The following is a 25,827-nucleotide window of genomic DNA, read 5'->3' as shown; positions in this document are numbered from 1 at the left end:
GATTAAAGATGGCGGTGAGGTCTACATCTCCTCAACCAGCTGAGGCTCCCTTCTAGTGGTTATTTATCTCTTTGCCCTCAGGAGCGTTCTTACAACAAGCTAAAATGAATATTTAGTCTGTTTATTTATTTAGTTGAACGTATTTCAATTCTACAGAGAATAACTGGTGGTCTTTGTAGTGTTGGGAAAGTTTGATTATATTTCCCATGCTGCAAATCTGTGATTTCAAAGACATTTTTCTCAAAATATGCATTCCACAGCAATGTTTATTTTTGTTTTTATGTATTCTGGTTCAGTTTGACATTTATTCCGACAGGAACCATTACGATGTTGTGAAAAGAAAACACTCAGTTGGCTTTTTGTCACTAACATAAATTTTACACAAAGCTGGTTAGAACCATTTTTTCCCCCCTTCCCTACTGGCCATCATTTTTGGTTTCTTCAGAACACCACGACTAAATTTCCTTTTCTGCACCTTTTTAAATGATTGTGCTCTGGACCATCTGCTGTTTTTGCAGAATCTCTAACTAAGTAATTAATTAACCAAGTGTGATCAAGACGTACCCTCTGGCCACATACAAGTCACGCTTGGCAACACTAACAAATATGAGATGACAAAAGAAAGCTAAAATCTCACGAGTCTGAAAATTTCAAACACCGCACAGTATGCTCACGATACTGTTTACCCAGCTATGAAATGGGAGTGTATACAAATCCAACCATATCTACATAGATATTACATAATCTGCCGCTTAACATGCTCCATAAAGCATCTGCCTCAAATTAATGTGAGACAAAGTTTTCTGTAATTGACTAATGTACACAATGAAATACACAAAACAACATCTGTCAATATCTATGAAAACAGTCAATTGTGATGTAGAATTTGATTGCTACTATAGCAGCATTTTTTTTGACATATAGGAGGCCACCCTACAGTCAACTCACATAAGCAGAAAAATGAGAAAAAGCAAACATTACACTCAAAGGTCTGAAGCAGAGATTCAAACCCAGAACCCTCTTGCTGCGAGGCAGACAGGCACGCGTCATTGTGTTGCTGACATCTTATCAGTACAATGAATTCACCCAAAAAGAGAAATGTGACATAGTAAACAAAGAACAACGGAGGACATCTGTTCTTTTTTTCTTCTCAGCATGCAGTTGTTTATTACAAGAAGCCGACAAGCTTTGTTTGAGAAAAAGTCACATTATGTCTTCTTACCATTCCATTCCCATTGTTGCGTAGATGTCATGATTGAATGTGCAATTGAATTCACGCCTCACAATAGACATAAATGGCTTATGGTTTGGAAGCAAACAAAGGTAAATTAAAGACGCTCCTCGTGTCTTCTGTCATGTTTTATGTTTACTTTTTTCTTTTTATAAATTTTCAGATTGCCCCCACATAAGACGCACCATCCCCCAGCCCCGGCCCCCCCAAAAAAGAACTCACTCTAATCCCTGCTGGTGTCACATCCACTGCAACATCACTCATCTGTCTGCACAGAAAATAAGATGTCAGCTTGGAAAAGCCCCCCGTGCAACAATCATATTTATGTAAAAGCTGTATTTGTTTCGATGGCACATATAGGTGCATCATATTTCACCTTCACACACCATGAAATTCATGTACTTTATGCATATGATTTTGAAATTGCTGTCAGAATGCACATCCCTCACTCTTATTTGTACATGCTGCTGATGCATTGTGCAGACGGTTACATTTTGTGTGATGCTGTCCTGGATTGCTTAGCATGGTTGTTTATGAATATTTGATATTGCGATATTGTTTTATTTAGAACACATACATTCTTAGTAATCTATACCCAACATTTATACCACTTCCATTTTATTCATTCCAATTTGGTTTTGAGTTTGTTTAACTTAATTTAGCTGTTTTGGAGCAATTCATCTTTCATTAGGTAAGCATGGAACTGCCAATTTGGAGTAAGCAGTTTTTACTTGGCTATGTCGTTCTAACATACCGCAAAGCCGTTCGAACGTATTGGTAAAGCCGTTCCAATGTGTTGGTAAAGTCGTTCAAACGTGTTGGTAAAGTTGTTTGAACGTGTTGGTAAAGTCATTGCAACATATTAAGTTGTAAAAATGTACTGCAAAGTTATTGGAACGTGTTGTTAAAGTTGTTCAAACATTTTGACAAAGTCATTCAAACGTGTTGGTAAATGTCTTCGAACATTTTTGTAAAGTTGTTCCAAAGTGTTGGTCAAGTCGTTGGAACATGTTGTTTGTCCAAGCGTATTGGTAAAATGGAGGCTAAATACTAAAAACTTTTATTTGTATTATTCTTTTTACTTTCATATGCGTGAACGATGGCATTATGGCATATCTATGACATTACGTAATGACAAAATACCCTATTGCATTATGGGAAAAAATATATTTAGCATTTGACCTACATTTTACCATTACGTTTAGATGGCTTTATCAATACGAATGACTAATAGAACTACCGTACTACAGTACGCTCGAACAGCATAGGTGTGATTATAACTACAAAATTGTTTAGCAAAGTCAAGTCCTGCAGAAAAAAAAGAAAGTTTGAATTAGCTTTTGTGGAGGTATATGCTATTTGTCATAAATAAGTATTGTATACAGTATCAGGCTGGATATCTATCTAAATCATACAAGACCTCCTCTGGGAGTCGCCATAAGTTTTGTGTGAAATCTCGCATGAAAATGAGACGCATCAGTTAAAACAAAGTGAAAGCTCCTTTTATGTTACGCAACTCGAATCGACTATACTTAACTTCAGAATACTGCCTCTGATGTTTGCGGCGGGATTTCATCTTTGTGCATCTAATGAGCACGCTGGATCACACCTGCTGTTAAAATACATTTCACTGGTCGCTTGGTTTCACTACAGTCGTCCGATAATTAGCCGTGCGCATTGCACATCTGCTACCTCTTAACTGAAGAAGTTGCTGCGGGAAAAAAAAAACATCACAAGATGTATTCAGGCTAACAAATTGAGCGAGGATGCTTCCGTGCTTTAAGTCATGCTGTTTGTTCATGTCTGGGGGACTTACAAGTTGAATCTAATTTTGAGGGGGTGTCAAACCACGCTGATTACAATGCAAGTAATCATTCCAGATGCAGGGTGGCATCATGAGGCGTTTTCTAAGAAAGTGTAATAATCTTCCTCTTAATTGTCAAAACTCACCGGTCAGCAAGAAAAATGGCATAACACAGCAAAATGTGTGATAATCAATTTTACCTCAGGCAAGGCGGTTATTTTTTTTACCGCTGTTTTGTTATGTGTTAGTTTGTTCACTTGATTAAGCAAAACCCATTGAAATTATTTCCACAAAACTTTCCGGAGGGAAAAGAAAGAACAAAATTTCTTGCATTAACGAATTGTGTCATTATTTTAAGCCCATAACTCACTGAGGGGTTTTTGGGATGCTAACAAATGCTGATTTTATGTCAGGGTTCATTCAAGGTCGCATTTCCTAAACGATCTCAAAACCGTCTTAATGATTTCCTAAATAATCCTAATGTTTTCCTAAACATCCATCCATCCATTTTCTTAACCGCTTGTCCTCACAAGGGTCGCGGGGGGGGGGGGGGGGGGGGCGCTGGAGCCTATCCCAGCTGGCTTCGGGCAGTAGGCGGGGTACACCCTGAACTGGTTGCCAGCCAATCACAGGTTTTCCCAAACAGTCTTAATATTTTCCTTAACTGTCTTAATGGTTTTCTAAACATTCTTAATGTTTTCCTAAACAGCCTTAAATGTTTCTTTAACAGTCTTAATGTTCTTTCTTGCGACAATAAAGACCATTAAGATGTTTAGAGAACCATTAAGACTGTTGAAAATGTTGAACGAAACTTAACGTGGAAAACTTTCATCCCTCAGTGAGATGCGGTATTTCGTAAGCGTTCAATGACAAAATTCTGGAATACAGTCAATAACTGATAGATTAGTAAATTCTGATGTGCATTTATTTATTTATTTTTTTGTAAACTGCGATGAAGTGTGAAATATGTATCTGTCCAAGCCCTCAAAGCCGTTGCTGTACACAAATGTTCAGCCTGTGTAGGCAGAGCTTGTCCGGCGTGGTCGAGTGCAGGTTCCGATGCATTCTGCCTGTCGGGATCTAGCGCTGCCTGCAGGAAGCATTAACGACCGTTACAGTGAACTCTACAAGCTTTGAAGTTTGCGCTGCACATCATATCGCAATCCATTTAAAGATTCTCTCTGTGCTCAGCGTGAATTGCCAGATCACATTATTTATTATTTAACCGCATATTTCAAACTTCACTTTACGTTCACTTGTCACAGCTATGCAACATTACAGTGCATTCTTCAGTTATGTCTAATTTTCCATATAATACAATTGTGGTGCACTGTCTATCTCAAGTAATAACTGCGGGTACGAGTATAAGGGCTGCTTTTATGTGACAGCAAGACACAATGAAAATTGTATGACTTCAGTATATTTCAAATTTCAATCGGAGAAAATGGCTTTTCTACGGTCTCATTAGGATGTTCTAAATCGTGTTTACATCCATTTTATCACGGAAAAAAAGAACAATCCAAACTAAGGAGTGCATTTCCAGTAACAGTGCTGATAACAAGTGTCTGATCACAGTCTTGCAAATAATAATTGGACCTGTTTTAAAGCCAGGAATGTCAAATGATGCTCCTCTGTATTTCCGTCAAAACAACTGCAGAATCTTTGAGCTGGTCTATTTCAGACTTATAGATATTGATGTATGCAAGCGAATTGAAAATAGATGGCAATAAATGTATGCAGCGGGAAAATCATTCTTAATCATTTCACTTTATCACTTTTTTTTTCCTTTTGCATTTTGTTGGCAGGTCAGCGTTAGCGGATAGCTAACGTTAACGCTGATTTTGTTTTTAATTAATAATTCATTAATTTTCCATTCACTATGCTTGCAAACCTTTGCCTCTCAGTAAGATATGGGCTTAACAGTGTTTATTTGTTCTTGCTATTTGGTAAGTGTTTTATTAGTATTGTATTCACTGCATTCTTTCTTTTTATCCCAAATAGCGGGGAATAAGACTGCAAATTATCTGAAGCTAGTAGACGCCTAATATGCATCACATTTTCCCTTTTTTTTTTTAAAGACCGTGTTGTATGTATCGTTCCTATTATGTAAACATTAATGTCAATTTCAATACATTGAAATCAAAAGTAACGCACACAAAAATTAAGCAGGAAAAATATTTTTTCTTTTTTTTAAATGTTTTTTTCTTTTCAATTTTGTTTTTCTTTTCAGTATCACAATGATGGCCCAGTGCTTGTGAATGCACATACATCACCTGCATATTGTCTCAATCTGCTTATATCTCCCTTTCAGCTTCCTCACGTCTCAGGATCTTCATCTGTCTGTTTTTCTCAGAAAACCATTGTCTCCCAAGTTCTCTAACTCTCTATCTGTGGCGCTCTCAACTTCAGCTCTCTCAACACCATCATCCGGCTCTGTCTCATGTCTGGCTCATTGTTATTCATCTTTACGGTGCAGAAATAGGACGTAATGTCCTTTTTTCCCTCTTCATTTTGAACTGGAGACAAAAAGCATTGAAGAGGAATAGCTAACATTTCATCAAACTGGTCTAAAAATAACATTTATTATGTTAGGCTACTGTTGTGGGCTTAGTTTTGTGTTGTTGGCAAAGTTAACTAAGGTTAGTTAGAATAAGTTGGAATCTGTCCCTCTGAAAAAAGCTGAACCCAGGATGGCCGCCTCAGTAAAATGTCTCTATAACCGCCACAGTTGCATATTATCTGAGATGTATTTATTTATTTATATCTGATTCTGATGAAAACCTGCTGTGTAAATATGGGTCTTCTGAACAAGTCAAATGTCTGGTTTGTTTTCAATTAACCCCACTTTGACGTGAACATGGGTATAGAGACAAGTACATGTGAGGACATACTCAGAGGGCGCCGAGATTAGAAAGAGGACAGCAAAGCCAATGTAGTAGTGGCGGGTTAATCTTTCCTGTGAGTGAATGATCATGTCCATCCCCCCAGCTGTGGCGCCATCAGGGGCCACAGGGCATGCTGGAAGGCTGATGAGGCGTCTCCATTGTCCGCTTCATCAAAGATCGCACAACCGACAGCTCGTGACAGCAAGTGGGACCCCAAACAAGCCGGGGGGGGGGGGGGGGGGGGAGCTATTCAGTCAGGTGGTAAGAAAGCACGTTTCTTATCAGAAATCCATCCATCTATCCATTTTCTTGACCGCTTTTCCTCACAAGGGTCGCGGGGGTGCTGGAGCCTATCCCAGTTGGCTTCGGGCAGTAGGCGGGGTACACCCTGAACTGGTTGCCAGCCAATCGCAGGGCACACAGAGACAAACGACCATCCACACTCACAATCACACCTATGGACAATTTGGAGTGTTCAATTAACCTGCCATGCATGTTTTTGGAATGTGGGAGGAAACCGCAGTACCCGGAGAAAACCCACGCAAGCACGGGGAGAACATGCAAACTCCACCCAGGAAGGCCGAAGCCCGGACTCGATCTCACTTCCTCTGCACTGGGAGGCGGACGTGCTGGTTAGCACGTCCGCCTCCCAGTGCAGCCACCGTGCTGCCTCTTATCAGAAATAACTTTCGGAAATATTCCTAAAGAAATCCTTACTTTTCAATTAATTCAGACCTTGGAACATGTATTTTCTTTCCTTTTCTCGCCCCTGTAAAGTGCACGGTGCTGGATAAATTAGCTTTCATAATACAATAACAAGGCCTAACGTGACCAATTCCATTGCAAGGTTATCTTGGTTCAAACTCAAAAATGAATCAGAGAATGTAGCAGCAAAATATCTCCTTTGACCTACCAGGCAAGGGGACAAAAGATGCCTCAACTGCTTTATAAATGTACATTTATCTTGCAAAACTGTTAGAACATTAATGAAATAGCCCATTAAATGTATTCAGTAGGAAAAAAAAAACAGTTTTGCTAATCTACAGTTTTTATAAAAATATTAATAAGAATTTTTCATGACATATTCATGCCATTTACTTTTCATTTCAGAAATACAGTACAATAGTTTAATTTAACCATAACAATAATGAGCTTTTTATGTTTTGTCATCAGGAGTTACAATTTGACCCGTATGAGTAAAATGTTCGCTCATTAAAACAACAACCGAAAAGGTTGCATTGTGATGTTTAAAAAAACATGAAATCCTAATTATCTGACTAGTGGAATTGTTTCTTCGCGCCCGGTCCTCTTTTCTTGAAACCTCAAGACAGATCTCTTTCTGTCAGTGCCTCAACATCTTTCTGCTACGTTTCCCTAACCCATCTTGAAAATGTACACAAAAATTCCATCAGTACCCACGCAAAGTCACATTGGTCCTATCAACCAAACGCAGTCAAACCAGACATTCTCACTTACTAGATGTGAAGCAGACTTGAAAATTGTCACCATTTAGAGACAGTGTGCCACATGGGACTTGACATCATGAAATCTTAAATTTTGATAAGCTATTTTTGCAGCCTACATATATATATATATATATATATATATATATATATATATATATATATATATATATATATTATATATACATATATTTATATATATATATATATATATATATATATATATATATATATATATATATATATATATATTTATATATATATATATATATATATATATATTTATTTATTTATATATATATATATATATATATTTATATATATATATATATATATATTTATTTATATATATTATATATATATATATATATATATATATATATATATATATATATATATATATTATCTGTCTTACACATAACTACCACAGCTAGATTGGTCAAATGTATCCTTTTCTTTGCTCAATTTGACCAATCCATTTATAGGGTGTGCCCCCTGTAATATAGTGCAGTTTTACACCACTAGAAAGCCAACACCACAATATTAATGTATTGTTTATTTAACACCTTTCTACCCTTGCGATCCATTCTTTCATGATTATCTTTTGTAATGGCAACATTACAAAAGCATGCACTGGAGCTCATTAGAATATGCAAATGAAGGTGTCAGATGACTGTTAATGAGTAAGAAATGCAATTCTCCTTGCACAAGTGTACAATTACAACAATCCCAAACTCCCCGTGATGCTATCTTGTGGGCCCAGAGGAAAGAAAAGAGAACAAAATAATTCATTTGTTTTTGACATCTAAATTCAGGTCAGGTGGGAAGAAGGGAACAAACAGTCCAACAGTTTCTACTCAAGCATTTAAATCCGACTTGTGTCTATAGTGTAAGTAATGGATAGCGTCACTGAGTAATACGTGCTTTTGTTCACGGTGACCTCCCTTGGCCTGTCTATTGTTATATTACTTGTTATATTAAGATATAATACAAAGCGTATACAGCTCACTGCATAAATGCCTAAAAAGCTCATTAGTCTTCATTTTCTTCACACACAGCCATTCCTCCCATTGCGCCTCCCGTTTAAGCCACTGGACAGTAAACTGCCCGTTGTCCTTATTCTTGTAGACACCCCATCAAATTGTTTCAATGTTGTGTTTCTTAACATGTTATTCAGATTAGATACATGCGATATTTTTTTCTCCTTTTGTTATAGTCACTTTCCCCTTTGGACCTCATGCGCACAGGGCATAGCCGAGAGGACATGTTGAGTTATTGTGCTTGAGGCGATGGTACTCCACTGCGCTTCACAGATGATCATTTCCCAATCCCACAGCTGAAGAGCGCAGTAATTGCCACGATGCATCCAGCAGCCGGTCCTTATCTGATGCAGTGACAAGAATAGGCCGGGTTTTGTTGCTCTCACACCCTATATAATTCTGTAAAGCTTGCATCATTTCCTGCAGAAGAGATGACCGTGACGATGTCACCCGGGGGTCCTAGGGGCTGATTGGATGCACATCGAGGCCTACAGCGAATAAATCACTTCTCCTCCGTTCAAAGTAGAAACATTAGCCCTGTGGGTGACCGACCACTCATCACACACACGCAGCCACACGCATGCTTTGCACAAACAATTACAGCCTTGATTCCCTTAGTACTAATCAGATACAACACGTAGCACATGCAATGTTCTGGTGAGACAATAATTAAAGCCTCTCCTGGCATATTATGTGCCATACTCCTGAAGGATAACTATTTGCCTGTAAATAAATATCAGACTAAACCATAACAACAATAATGAAATGAGAAAAATAGATACTGTAATGCATGGTTTCCATATATATATATATATATATATATATATATATATATTAAGTTTCCAATTGATATATATATATATATATATATATATATATATATATATCAATTGGAAACTTAACTGTCATCAAGCCAAATGCCAAAGAAATGTATTAAAAATCGTCAGGCACGTTTTGGTTTGTAAAAACCTCTAGTCCTGAGAATTTGTGTTGTTGTTGTTGTTGTTGGAGAACAACAGTAGTGTAAATGATTAAGCATTCCACAAAATGTGTTTGTTCCAAATGAGTCACAACACTATGCCAAATACAACAAGCATCCAAATATACAGTCCTCCACAGCCAATAACCTCATGCAGAGCCAATAATAATAACTCTATAATTAATAAATATTGGCAGTCATTAGCAAGTTTTGAGCAACCTCGCATAATAGCCGTCTGCAGAGGAAAGAAATGATAACAATTACATTTTTCAATTTCTTCCCTAATTGTACAACTCAAATGGTATTCATTCCAGGGTTCATTTCACCTTTTGCTCCGAGTCCACTGGGATAGTTCCTCACTCTGACCTTGAACATGTACACAAACTTGAAGATGAGCAATTGGTTTCTGGATAGAAAAATATCACCAAAAATGTGTGCTTCGTTATACGGTACTATACCTAATACACCTTTATATCTGCTATAATGGTTTGCAAGCTACTTTTGTGATCACATGCATTAGCGATAAAGCACAGAAGCTGCATTCCCCAGCCAGTTACAAACTTAAATGCCTATTTTCTGTTTGACATCACCGCCATAGACCTGCAAGCGGAGCTTACAGAACACTTCTATGTTCCAATGTTTACATTACAACCCAAAGTGATGCTGTTAATATCCATCATGTCCGGCACAAATTTAAGGATACACATTCAGGTACTGTAGTTCCCAAAGTTAACTACAATCGCAAGCTAAGCTAGTCATCATAACTAGCTAGTCAGCAAACATAGCACTAGCTAGCAACATGTTACAGGTACACCATATTCTTTACCCACTCAATGAACTTTGATCATTTCCGTATCAAGCAATACCATTTAGTTGTATCTATATAAGAATATTACATTTATTGTCATCACAATTTGAAGCCTACATTAACTTTTACTAATTAATCCACAGGTGTATGCCAGGAGTACGTCAAACTGCTTGTTTTTCATCAGTTAAGTCCTGATATGTTCATTTCACGCTGCATATGTCAGTAGATGATTTACAGTACCCATTATCGCTAATTAAAAAGAGTTAGTTTTTAAATGTCATTCCTAGATAATCCAGCAAAATTATGAGAGCATGCATTTCTAAATAAACACAATGTTGTAATGCATGTAGTTTGCAGTTGATTTGTAACATTGTTTTGTAAAAGTATTTTTCTTTTATTTGGTGTTATAGTTAGATGAAGGATGAAATTATTTGAAAACATAAGTTGCTACATATGTGAAATACAAAGCAGTAGGTTTACCTCCTATTCCTGTACTGTACCCAAAGTGGTGGTCAAATTAGATGAACTAAAAGAGATCGTCTTTGATGGCACTGAGCTATGATAAACATGTCTTGCAAAGCTACATTAAACGGTTTTCTCCATTAAAACTCCTGATCGATGTTTATGATGAGCTCCGCAATGAGTGCAATATATTCCAGTAGATAATTTGCTTGTAAAATATTCAGTGTCAAGTTCTGACCACATTGACTAAATTGGCAAAGCAGCTCAATCGAGGCAATTAAAAACGGTCATTGACTGAAGACATGGTTGGCACGCTGGGCTATTTAACACAAATTAAATGAAGGGCTAATGTTGACAATGGGACAAATTAGGCCAAGTCTATACAACCGCAGATATTTTGCATTTTGGGCTTTTTGTTGGCTACCAAGATGTCTTCCAGTCATTTAAAATATATTAATATGTATTAACAATAAAAATTAATTGTAACTGACGAGGACACAATATTTAGTACGGTAAATAGATTATTTGTTAATATGCATTCCTGGGATGCCTTGTGTGACTCAGCACAGCACAGCCACAGCATCTCTTTTGGGTTGAGTCAGGACTAGGCCTGTGCAGAAGGCACATTTTCTTCTGTTGAAGCCATTCACTTGTTGATTTACTTTTGTCCTTTGGGTTGTTGTCCTGTCGCATCACCCATCTTCTGCTAAGCTTCAATTGGCAGACAAATTGTCGAAGGTTTTCCTGCAAAATGTCTTGATAAATTCCATTCATTCATTTTTCTTTCCATGATAGCAATGCGTCCAGGGCCTAAGGGAGCAATTTAGTGCCAAACCAGGATGCTAACCCGCAATAATTCACAGTCAGTTCGGATGACATTTTGATGGTGGCTTGCCGTGGCTATTTTTCTCCGCACAGACACACTATTGAGCATTCCTTCAAAAAAAAAACACACACACAACTTAAAAGGGGTTCAGAAATGGTTCACGGATGAAAATATTAACATTTTGCAGTGGCCCAGACAACAGTTTCTCAGCCCCGGTCCTCGAATACCCCTATCCAGCTTGTTTTCCATGTCTCCCCAGCCAACACAGTTGAACATCATCATCAGGCTTCATGCATGTCAAATCGGTAAAATTACCGAATGAAAAATACTGAGCTCTCCAGAAAAAAAAAAATTTAAAAAATTAAAAATAAATAAAATAAAATAAAAAAATAATCAGGCTTCATGCAGATCTTGCTGATTAGCTGATCGTGTGAAACACGTGTTGCTTATGGGAGACATTGAAAACAGGCTGAATAGGGTACTCGAGGACCAGGGTTGAGAACCACTGGCCAAGACAGTCCAGACTTGAATTCAGATGGGAATCTGTGGAGGGAACTAAAGATGAGGGTGATGACCAGAAGAGCTCGTTAAGGATAAATGGGCAAAAATATCAGCATGCAAAAAGCTGATTAGCAACTATAGGATGTGTTTTGTTTGCTGTAATAGCCAATATAGCCGTTTCTATTTATTTTTGAGGAGGGTATGAATAAGTTTGGATGTGCCACTTTTTGTTCAATCACATGTAAATAAAATCTGAGAATTTTTTCCCACAATGATGCCTCTTGTATATTGTGGGAGACACCTGTGTCATTCCCAATCCAGAAATAAAATTCTGGTTGAATACAAGTAACTTTAAATCAAAATTATATAGGAATAATTTCAGGCTTGACTATAGGCTATAGGTCTTTGGGGGGGGATTCTGTGTATCAAAAGTATTATTTGTATCGGTACAATATTAACAATAATATTAATTAATATTTATGTTTTCAGGTTTTCATGTATATTGACCAATCGCAGCATAAAGCACAGACCTTGCAGATGGTTGCATAGTCACTGTTTTTATAAAAACGCAGAGAGCTTTCATGAGGTTACAACACAAAACATCCACTCCATAAGGGAAGCTAATCTATTCATGAGTTTATTATTAGTGAGGCTTGTGCACAGGTTCACCCAGTGTGAACAGAGTGTGGTCACAGTATGCAGTCCGGGCAGTATGTGAAATTTCAAAGAATCTCGCCTGTTCTATCCGACTGAGTCTCCCTCAACATGACCACTCTTTCTCTGCTATGTGGATAGAGAGAGACCACAGTTTTGTTTTGCTACATATGTTTGCCTCAGTAGGTGGTTTAAAGCAGGGGTCAGCATGTTGGCAGTGCTGCACAGAAAATAACAGTGATAGCAGGAGTGCTGTAAAGGTATTCATTTGAAGTTTTACTGTGTAAGAAAGATTCCTTTGAGAGTTGCAAGTACTGCTATTGCTAAGAAATATCTGACAGCTTTGGCCTGTTGGTCCCATGCTGCTATAAAGACAAGTGGATACAAAGCAATTGTCCAGTGAGTGGCCTCAAAATATTACCGAGTATAAACATTTTCTTGTTGGAAAAAAGAAGGCTGTCTGAGGAAAATGCAACAAAAAGCAGGTTCAGGTTAGCTGATTTCTTAGAGTTCATTAAACTCGAACTGTCACAAGGCAAACTCTTGCAACAATGAATGAACCAAAATATAATGTGGGATACAGTTTTAATGAATGCTTGACATCCCAGGGTAATACTATGATTAAATAATGTTCATTTCATATTTATTTCCAATCACATTTTTCATTTATATGTAATGTGTTTTTGCATTTTTCACACCGCCAAATGAATAAAGATTAATCAAGCATGTCATATGCAGAAAACCAGCTAATACTTAATTTGCAACAGGGTGGCTTTTGGTGATGTAATCTGACTAATTATTGTAGTTGTGAATTGCAAAACTGAAATAGTTGTCTTTCCACATATTTTGGATAAAAAGGGGGATGACATATCAAACTGTTTTTTAAACACAAACCGTTCAGGTACACTCAGAGAAGCAGCAAATAGATAAAAATGGAACATATACCTTTTAGGCTCTCTTTGGATTAATGCTTGGTTAAGTGTTCTCTCAACCAATATATCCTTGGATGATAATAGTTTGTATTCTATAATTTATCCTCGAGCTAGCAAGGCAGGCAAACATGCTCAATATTTTCTATACATTGTGATTGAGTTATAGCTTCTGCCTGTTTCAAGGACAGACTGATTTTTTTTTTTTTTTAATGCACCGTAGTTGACTCAATTGATGCACACTTTTGACGTGGTTTAAATGACATTGTTGCCAATGACTTGTTCCCATTCCACTATTCATCCATTCATTTTTTTATTGCTTAACCTGTTCAGGGTCACTGTTGGGATGGAACCTATACCAGGTAACAGTGGATAAGAAGCAAGGTACACTCAGGACTGACTGCAGAGCACACTTCAACATGTCTAAAAAAACAAAAAAATAATGGCATATGCTGTTGAGCAATTACTGAGTATGAATAAATAAATGAATCATTATTAATCATTTATTTATTATTTAGGCTGACCAAACGTCCTCTTTTGCCTGTACATGTCCACCTTTTTATATTCTGTCCGGGTGTCCGGGGAGTTTTTATTAATTCCGAAAAATGTCGGTTTTTCATTGTGCGACAAATGGGAGGCGGAGTTCACTGTGTTGTTACCACAATTGGTAGACTGCGGAATGCTCCCAAGTCGATCCCGGGGTGTGTAGGGGTGAAAAGAAACGGGTTTCGTGTGTGTGTGTGTTAATATAGTATACAATATATATTTTTAAAGTTTGTTTTTTTTTTTAAATAAAAAAGTGGGTCAGTACCTCACTTCCTGAGCGTTCAAATAAGGTCTTAAGCTATGTCGGTGGCATAACAATATGATTGTAGGAGCAGAGAGATTGGGCTTCGAAGATGATGTCATTATGTATTCATTTGTCAAGGGGGTTATGTTTTTTGGGTTTTATTTTCTAAGCATTTTGAGGAGGCATACGTTAAATAGTTATAATGTGTTGCATGTTTGAGTAAACAACATTTAAATATCTGGAGGCCGGGTCGAATGTCCTCTTTTTTTGGAAATGAAAATAAGGTCACAGACCTAGAAACGCATTCATGATAATATGAAATGACAACAAGGCAAACATATTTCAAGCATGCAGTGGTGATCTACTGTACTGTATGTATGTTGATGATAGGTGGTGAGACAGACCCATGACAGCCTAATACTTTAAGATGTTCTTTTTATAAGGGTAATTTCATCAATGCAATTGTATAGATCTGCAGTTGAAAAGACTGGACTCTGACATACTATAAGGTAAGCTAATAGGAATGCCACTTGCCACTGATTCATTGAGGAGAGCACACTATAGCAAGGTGAAGTTTATTGTGATTTATCCGTCTGATACAGCCATGTTAAAAAGGGATTGATTTTTGAAGGGGGCAATAACTTTACATTATGCCGCTCAAGGAATATCTAATATTATGTGTATCCATTACAGATTTGATGACAGCTGTGTATGAAGCAAATCAGAATTTCGATGACAGTGTATGAAAAAACACGTTATATGTTATCCTCTTACGAATTACAAGATTCAGGTTAGCGGTTTATTGCGCTCCCAGGATTAAACCCTTTAACAATGACTTCAAAGTAAATTTGAGTGCCATCTCAATACTAATAACGCATGTTAAATATAGATTTGATAAACAGACAAACGGAGCAGCCCATGGTCGAAGGAAACATTACTCGCGACGACAAAAGTGAGGTAAACGTGCCGGCTGGCTAGCTCAGCTCGGATGGCTAGCTCACTAGACAATAAAATGGACTTGGTGGTTCCAACAAGATGAGGAATTGCCCCGTGCTTTATTTAAAACGGCTAAACGACAACATGGCCGACTCAGCCTTCTTAATCAGGAGGCTACGGAGCATCCAGAGCAGCATAACCAGGCTGAAGAACAGCTTCTTAGCATTCAACTCAAACAGTACACTGTAGCCCTGACATCAAACCCTCCCCGACGCCTATTCATCTCTACACAGTAAACACTTTATCCTTGAACACTCCATTCTTTTCATCAAATACAAAATAACCTCGTAAATATCATGTGCAATTCAATTCAAGCCTCTTGCATTTTCTTTCTGCTGCATCCACAAAATGTTGTTTCATTGCATCTTTGAACGTGTTCAAACCATGAATAAGCATCTCGCTATCTCTTCATTGTATTTATTTGATCTTTATTTTCATTTTCACAAGTCTTGCAAATTACTATGCTAACCTGTGTATTGTATTTTGTGCCATATCATGCAAAAATGTGTGCTAGACGATAACATTCTTGAACTGAAACCCTCCAAATTATGTTGCGTTGTTCACTCTGCAACAATTATTTATACTTCAGAGCGTAGTACTTATATACAATGTACCATACGGTCCCCAATTTCGGGTTGCTCATAAAACCCATACGAAAGTAGATCACGGAATGGGTGGATTCACGCTGCCATTTAGTGAGCTTTAGTGTGCCGATTATGCTGCAAAAGAAACAAAGGAGAAAAACATCGCTCAAGTCAAAATGTTGTCTCTACATGCCAAAATGGATCATGGCACCAAAACAAATATATATTCTTCACTCACATATTTACTATCTACAAACACAAGAATAATCTTCTTATTCTGCAACATCTGGCAAGCAACGCTCTCAACCATTGTGTTGCAGGATGAAATATTGATAGTGACTAATGGTTGAGTCTTACATCTTCTTGGGTGCCTGATAAGTGTAGCGACTTGGGTGACACATACAAGATAGCATGTCTGGTGAATCATTAATATACACCATGAATACTGGATGGAGTATTCATCCAGTGAGCCACTAATAATACGCCTAACAGAGGCTTTCTTCCCTTTGATCATTATTTCTATCTGTCTGTAAATGCTGGAAACACAGCTATGCTCGAGTCGGATGTCTTTCATCACACCACCACCATGTAAGTAATATTTTTCAACAACGAAAAAAAGGATCATTAAAGTTTTGGAGGTGAGTCCTGCTTTTTGAAAATGATACAAGGAAAAAAAATGGTTTTGTTTTGTTTTCATACACTTGTGCAGTAGTAATTAAAAATATTAGAATGGATAACTACATTTAAATTGATTGTAAGGAGCAGAGGACAAAATCTCCTGATTACAATGTGAATGTAAGAATGAATGGTTGTTTGTGTCTACCCTGTAATTGATGCAGTGCAAGTCTTGCGTGTGGCTCAAAACAGTCTGCATCTGCCCAGGGGCAGGCTAGACTAGGTTTGGGTATTTTCGCAGATGCGTGCCGAGTGGCTCAGGAATACAGCCAACCTGATTATCTGCCAATCGAAGCGGCTCCTCTCATTCCCTTTAAAATCGTTACGAGAGGCACAGTCCTTGACATGGCAGAAGAAGAACGAAGAGTCCATGATGTAGAAGGTCAAAGTGTGCAAAGTACCAATTGGTTGATGTAAAGCTGGCCAGGGAGATCATAGATCATGTGTAATGTAACTAGGTGTAAGCAGGCCATCTTTTTAGTTGTTGTTGTTGTTGTTTTACCTCTGAACATGAATAAATATGACAAATGAACATTATACACTAATAATTATGTACACCAGTGTTAATTAACTACAATTTATGACAGTTTCCTAAATCTGAATTAAGCTTATTTATTGACAAATAAACCTTTGTGAATAGGGCCCGTTGTGTGCTTTGACAGAAGTTTTTGGAACTTCTTTGAAATTAGGGAAATTATAAGCAGATAATGGCAGTAGAAAATGGAAGCTGGCAACAATTGGTATGGCAGTGGCTGGACAAGAAACACCCCTTGGTAGATATTGAAGAGGAGCATGATGAAGCAGATGGCTATCAACTGCCAATTTTCACTCATGCGTGCCAGACAGATGATGCTACAGGTGTGACAAGATGTCCAAACTGGATCCAGGCCCAGTCCTGAGTGTTCCCATTCTCATTCTGCTTATCAATGAGCAATTTTCCACCATTTTGACCTTCAGCCTTTTCCCACCCTCCTCTTCTTCTTTTTTTTTTTTTGATTTCCCATTCCATCTTGTTTCACTTAACTCCAAGATCCAAAAGAGCAATTGGCAGCATGTACAGGACAAGTGATTGGAAGTCAACAGCAGCCAAAGAGAAAGCGGACAGATCGGAAATCCCGGGGGGCAGGAAGCGGTCCAGGTGGCTGCTCAAGCAGTTATCCAGCGAGTTGTTGACAGAAAGCGTGGCAAATAGGGAAGTGATTACATGGCTGTGATGCCATCCTCATAGCATGACCAACTGCAAGGATGCCCCCTCATTAAAACCCAGACTTTATCAATTGACACCCAAAAAAAAACTGGTAATATATTCATATTAAACAATACAAAAATGTGTCCTTTAGTAAATAGCATTTTGGAATAGTGTAAAAGTGCGCTACATCATACTGAAAGCTGGAATCTTATTCAATCGTGAAGGTTCTTTCAGCTAGCGGATAAGAGTTAATATAATTCAATTAAAGGATATTGGAGTGTTGTGAGCTTTATTGTCACATAAAGTATCTCAGGAGCCACGCCGGTGCAAATCAACTGCAGTGACCTTGCACTTGGGGAAGTGGCACTTCCATTTGGTTAAAGCAGATTCGTCTTCAGCCTGAATACATTTGCGGTTTTATGACAAAAAGAACAAAGAAAAAAAATCTTTGTTTTTAATGGAATGGCTGCATGGTTTTTTGATTAATGCTGTTAACCAACTTCCTGCTGTTGTGGGTGGGTCTTATTTTGTTTTTCTTCAACAAATGTTATCAAACTTACTATGCAATCAGTCCCAAACACAGTAGTCATAACACCTTTTGTGTGTGTTTTTTTCATTTTTTATTTATTTTTATTATAATATATTTTTAATACATTTAACCAGAGAAATACATACATTTCTTTCTTTTGGCCTTTGACTTCAAACTCAGCTTTAATTGTGTTAAGTAAAAAAAAAAAAAATGGAAATGGCTTCAGAGCTTAAAAAAGAAAGGAAAAGACGTTTTTGTGTAATTTCCTTAGCTAAAGGGCAGTCATGTATGTCTTCATCTCCTGCCAGGCTCACGTGGTCTCAGCTCAGACACATCACGGGCCTTGATAAAAGCAGACGCCGATATTACCTCACACGCTTTATGAAATAAGGGGAAAGAAGCGACAAATTCAGCACATCCTAATAGAATATTCAGAGATGGCAGTATGTGCACCCTGGAGCAATATATCCCACACTGGTAAGACATACAGTACGTGTGACAGCAAAGATCTAATCTATCTCTCCTACTATATTTTTTATATGGGCAATATCTTCAGAGCACTGTACCGAACTCTAACAAATCCACATGGGCACTCCGCAATTACCAGACCAAATCAACATGCTGACTTCTTCGCTTCTTTTTTTTTTTTCAGTGCAGATCTAGGGGTTTTTTTTTCACCACTTTTCACCTCCATTTGTTCAGATTGGATGCAATGGTTGCACAGAGCAAACAGCAGATAGCATTTGACATTTATTCAGGGACATTTCAGTGTGAAGGTTATCTGTGGAATTTTTTAGGCTTGTGCCATATCTGATGACTTTTTTTTTCTAGAGCAAGGCTTACATTTGACTTGAAAGGCATGCTCCGTCTTGTATTCAGATTTCAACCTTGCTCTGTTTCACCGAAATGACAAATTGCTCCAAGAAGGGAGACATTACGTCTGGCCAACTGACAAATCACTTCAGTAATAATTTGCATTTTTAAGGTTTCTAACTGTTTTCATTCTTAAAAAAATAAAATAAAATACCAATATGATATTTTCTAAAACTAAACAAAATATGTTCTTGATTTCAGAAGTGTTTGTTAATCTGTCAAGTCCACTACAACAAAACACATCTCTGATCTCGTTTTCCGACAGATGAGAGTGCCAACTGTTGCGGTTCAAAGATTCAGTGTTTATCTTCAAAAATAGTTTGCTGTGACAGACAAACACATTCTTCTATATTATACCACAGATGGCCTTTTTATCAATACATACACACATTGACTAATAAAAGATGTAAAGATTGTATTCATACATCCATGCTTGCATACAATGTTTTGTAATATATGCCATCTAGCTTAGTGTGTGCTAGCTTAGCTTTAGTACTTAGTAACTGTTAAGTACTTTAAAGACACTTATTTTTTAGGGGCTCTAAATTATTTTTTGACATTATTCTTTTACCATGAATGCTTTAGAGTTACTAAAAAGAGACATAAAGGCAGAAAGATCCACAAACAAGCAGCAACTGAAATGACAGGATTAGCATATAAGGCCTAGCAAAGCAACTCCTGGGAGAAAACTCAAATTTTGATGATGAACATGATCCTCGTTTTTTTCATCCAACGATGAAAATTAATTCTATGTTCACATTTTAACCTCCTTTGAGCCCCTGAAAATGGTCATTAGTATACATATAAATGAGCTGAAAGGTAAATAAATACCTTGTTTGTGAAACCTCTTAAATTAAAATCAAAATCTACACGTCATGTTGTTTTAATTGAAAATCAATAATAACAATAGACGTGGTTTATAGAGGAAATATCTGACCGTACCGTATAAATAACCTTCAGCTTACCCACGACCGGGCCGTTGCTATGCATATAGCTATACCGGGTCAAAGCCCCCCCCCTCTCACACACACACAAATGCACACACGCTCACTACTCAGACATGCACACACTTACACACACAAATTGCCCCAACCCCACTCCCGCACACTTAGTAAAACTACTACTTGAGATATTAATGAGTGCATTCATATATTTATTAACAATTATAACAATTATGAACACTTTGAACATGGCAGCAAAAGCATAACAAAGCTGTTTTTGTGTCATGTTAGCAGAGCTCTAACTGCATTTTGGGCTCATTGTTCCGCACTCGAGGGAACACTCTTTGTGTATGTGTGTGTGTAAAAACAGAAGGTGTTGAATGTCCTACTTTGATTTGAAAAGGGTTTATGTTGTTGTTACTCCAAAAACTTTGTAGCACCATGAGAAAAAAAAGAAAAAGAAAGAAAGAAAGAAAGAAAGAGCATGCAATATTTGGTTATCTTGCTTTACTATGTTTGCTAATTAATACCCTAAGATCTTATGGAATTATTAATGAACAGCCGTTTGCAGTAACAACATCAGTGCTTCATGTTAAGTTTGTTTGTTATTGTTAGAATTAATAACTATTATTGTCACTTTCTGCGGAGTTAATTACAAGCTAAACATAAACCAGAGAAAATTACATAATTATATAAACAACTACGGAGCTTCTTAATGCTAACATACAATGGGAAACACCATAGCCACAAGGGCTAAGAATTAGCATCTTGCTTTCCAAATATAGGCATTCTTGATATCAGTGTGTTTTTCTGTAAGACTATGGTTCTATTTAAATGGCTACGCTTGTTTTGATTATTTTGTTCATTCGTATTACTGAAGCCGTTAAAATGCGCACCCGCTTGATCTTCCTCTCGCCCCATTAACTTTGATGTCTTAAGCCATGGTGCACGTCCCTACAGTATTTTCACAGTCAAGAGTTTCCAGATCTGCGCTGCACTTTTTTTTTTAATGTAGAGAAATTGAAATAATATACAGTATGTGCTCTGTGACTGACTAGCAAAGCAGTTTTTGAAAGGTGGGAGTGTGGGGGACGAGGGGGTGGGTCGAACAAGGCATCTACAGCACCCAACCACAGATCTCCTTGCTGTGAGACAGATGTGCTAAACACTTATTACACATAATCTTATTATATGATGTGAAAGTTTACCATATTTAGTTTATTATTCCATCCATTTGCTCTCTTGCTTTTGTACTTTTTACATTCGTCCTTCTCTGGTCTCATCTTATAAGGCAACTGAGCAGAAACTGTGCCCCAAATTGTACCCAGCTGTATCCTTTTGATTAGTAACATTCGCTGCCAGTTGTTCATAATGGGGCCAAAACAGCAGTATAAGGTACTCGATTTACAACTGCATGACACTGCAATTTGCCGCACTATTACAACATTCACATTACAGTTGCAAGCCATTCTGAAGTTATTGTTGCAGTCTGCATAAAGAGCATTGAGAGAGGGGGAAAAAATCAAATTTTCATACTTGTACAACAGTTACTACACCGGGGGTCACCGGGGCGGACTATATTATAGGGGTGGGGGGGGGGGCATGTCATCCGCGCAAGCGTCCTCAACCTCCTCCGCTTGATAAGTGTGTAAGCTACTGTTTTGCACTAAAACTGCTCCAAATAAAATGAAGAACATGACTCTGACCAGGAGGGCACCGTCGTAAACATTTGCTCAATAAATGTTTGTAAGCACGCCACACTTACTTGATTTTTTTTTTTTTTTAAGGAGCGCTAATATTACTCCCACATTTCTGTTTGTAACATTTAAATTTTTCATAGTAAATTGACAACTGATGCATATTTTATGGCAGTATAGTAATGTTAAATGATGATTTATGTGTTGTGTTGGAGTATTTACAACTAGTGAAGTTGAATAATGAAACATGCAGACGGTATGTTTAGGTTTTACTGCAACTGCTGAAGAGGTTTAAGAGGAAGTCATCTCTTTTAATCTTTTAATTTATCTATTATTCATATATCGCTGGTGTCGGGCCAAAACCTTATAAATCACATTTTGGCAAACTTCCGATTCAAAAAAAAAAAAAAATCTATATCTTTTGGTCATTCAACACGTGTGGGTGTCATTTTCACAAATTATTGACCTATCTAAAGTGTTCAAATCTTTTTGATTATGCAATGTTCATGTTTGACCAAAAATGCTGCTTTTGGGGCCTCCTGAAAAGTCAGGATTTTGTAGGTACAAGGTTTAATCCCCAACACCAGCAATATGTTAGGCTACTAAGTTTGATCAGCTCTTCTAGCCCTGAATTCATCATGCATATTACCAAAGAATCTTGAATGTGGCTTAAAATACACTTTGACACCAACAATGGTGTAATAACGACTTTTTGAGCCCATCCTTTTCTTTATGTGATTGCTGAGTGTAGGCCATTGAAAACCAGGGTTCTTTAAATTGCCATCCTGATATCATCAAAGCAGTTCAGGCAGCTGAAGAGGTCTGCTTCACAATAGTATGATGATGTTGTAATGATGACGGTAATGTTTCTTTGTTTCTGTTTTCCCACACAAACGGGCAAAGAACATTATATGGTCACTTGGTTCCAACATGAAAAAACAACCAAAAAATCTGAGAAGAAGAAGACTTTCCAGCCATCATATATATACAGGGTATATAAACAAGTAAGAAATAATATGGGTTAAAACTGAAAGAGAAGAAGCAAGTTAAGAAATTAAGCCCTGCCACAGTACCATTGTGCTGTATACGTAAGATAAACAATCGTAGTAACTCATAGCTAAATAAATAACTAAATCTATCAGTTTTAGTGAGATTGATACAAATTCTGATAATTCAATTTTATGGATATTTCAAACATCAAGTTTGATATTTAAAACAAAACAAAAATCTAATATATGAGATTTCAATATTTGATAAGAAAATATATACATGTATACTGTCACACATACACCCTCAAAATTTCTGCCTGCCCCCTAAAGCATGCATGCCTAAAACAGGCCCTGAGGGTCATCAACATGGTACCCGCAAGTAGCCCCAAATATATATCAAAATATATCACCAATGATGGGACGTTTTGATTTCCTAATCATTTGAAAATGTAAACATTTTTTATGGAAATAGTGTCTCATATCAATAATTATTCTTTTTTTTTTCTCCCTTGTTAAATAATTGTTGGTAATTATTATAAGGATTCGATAATATGATCAGTGTCTCCACATAAAATAGACAAGTATGCCCACTTTTAAATGACAATATTCCCCCAAAATTTTGAATTATAATTCATAGCAATATAGTACACTATATATTATTGGGGGGAGGTGGGAATTCTATATATATATTTATTCATTTATTTATTCTCTCTCTCTCTCTCTATATATATATATATATATTCTCTCTCTCTCTCTATATATATATATATATATATATATATATATATATATATATAAAGTCTATGTTTGTGTGTTAGAATCCAATCCAAAATTATTGCATCAGTATTTTCTCATTTTCAGTGGCACAAGCCTATTAGATTTTTTATCTAGGGAAATGCATGCAGAGGATAAGGTCTGCTGCCTTTCGCCAAAGGGAAACAGAGTTGATTCAGTAATGTACTGTGTCAAGAATCACTGTGGTCGTCATAATCATTATCATGTTTCATTTAGCATCTGATGTGACTTCATCCGTGGGCCAGAGGTCTGATGACCATCTGTTAGAAGCACATGCAAAATGAAAGAAGGGAGACTGTTCATTCAGCCACCTCACAAGTCTGGTTCTCATTTAATATATTTGGGAAATCCATGTTTTTTAGTTGTTTCATTTTCAGTCAGTCTGGCAGATGGCATAAAGAATCCCCAAAACAAGCATACAAATGCAAAATAAAGCAAGACTACACCTGCAGTGAAAGATGTGTTGTTGATCCAAATTGTTTTTTTGTGTGTGTGTGTTTTTTTTTGTACAGAGCTGAAGCCAGAAACGAGAGACAGAGATGAGGCTCTCTGGCTGACATATAGAATACAAGAAGGTTTATCCTAATAGAGACTGACACTTTTGACTGTGGCATTTTTATTCTTTTAACAACTATGGCCTGTAATTGAATCGTTTCCTCAAACGTATCCGACAATTGGACATGTGTGAAGGCAAGGGATGGGTAAGGACGTTAAGACAAATGGGATTGATGGAGGGCAAGACTACGGATTGTGAGATGGAAGAAACTGTCATTTATCATGGAGAACTCAACAAATAAACGATTTGCTGGGCGAGTGCAGTGAAGCAGCGGAGTAATCAACCCAGTCTGTGACCATTTTCATCCCATGCGGTATGACCTTAAAACATCAATTCTTCAGAGCTGTATAGTGAAATAATGAGACACGCACTACATTGTTTAGGGTGATGGTTCAAGAGTTGGTTTTGAAGAATTGAGAGGGTAAACACCAAACAAGGGGAAAAGGAATCAAATGTCCACTGGCACGTGTCCGGACAAGATGCATTGCTTGCTCTTCACTTTGGACATAACGCATTTCCTCAAAGGGAGTTTTTCACGAAGAGAGAGATTTCTGTGCACGTGCCTGAGGCTGTTATTTGAAGCTAAATGACAGCAGTCAGTCTTTGATCACTCAGAGATGGATGTACAGTATAGTCAAATTATGTTACATAACAGTTATTGGAGTAATTAGGCCAATGAATAAATACAGTTTTAAAACCATAAAAAAATGTGATTTCATTGTAGCTTATTTCAACAAATTCATGAAACATAGTCATCAAAATTTTATGAATGTTTACACTTTGTTACCAGCCAATGACAAAAGTGCATGTCATGCTTTTTAGGATTTATTTCCTTTTCATTAAAATTCAAGAACTTCAGAGCCATCCAGACCTCGATTTCCTCCAGAGAGGACAAAAGTGGCATTAAGGACAAGTGTCTCTTTTTGCTCAGCGGGAGATAGATCAGACTGTCATCCGCATAGCAGGGAAATGAAATACCATGATTTTTTTTTAAGATGGAACTGAGCAGCAGCAGCAAATAAAATTAAAACTGCAGGGGCCCCCAAATTGAACCCTGTGGAACACCATGCGACAGTGGGGCAGAGCAGGACTCAGAGTCGAAGGTGGGGACTTTAAAGATGGTGCCTTTGGGTTAGCACCTGTTACAGCAACATAGCAAATATTGTCGAAGTTGCACGTTTCCAGTCCTATTTTTTTTTGTCATCTAATTCATTGTGCATTATGTAAACAAACTGAGGACTGTTTTCAGTGTATTGATTTTGTGACTTAATTTTACAACAGCCCTGTTTTTCTTGAATGAAGCTTCTTGTATACGATGCCATGCCCGTGGTGAGCTTCAACCACAAGCAGCTTTTGCTCCCAACGAGGAGCTAAATGTGTCCCCGAGAAAGACGAAATAGAGAGAGATGACTGCCAGTGTTAAACGTGAACTAAGTCGGACAAGAGAATTGAACCAATCCTTTCGTGTTACTCCCCAATGAACTACTGTTTGTTACAAAGTTCATTTGATTGCATTCCTTTGTGATAGATGACATTCAAATACGATACTGTGTTTGTAGAAATATAATTTCACACTCCAAACCTTCAATTCGTAAATCCTATGGGGAAATATTCTCATTAAAATCCAGTCC

This window comes from Vanacampus margaritifer, chromosome 4 (assembly GCF_051991255.1).
Source record: "Vanacampus margaritifer isolate UIUO_Vmar chromosome 4, RoL_Vmar_1.0, whole genome shotgun sequence".
NCBI classification, from domain to species: Eukaryota; Metazoa; Chordata; class Actinopteri; order Syngnathiformes; family Syngnathidae; genus Vanacampus; species Vanacampus margaritifer.
Note: the sequence above shows the minus strand (reverse complement) of the source record.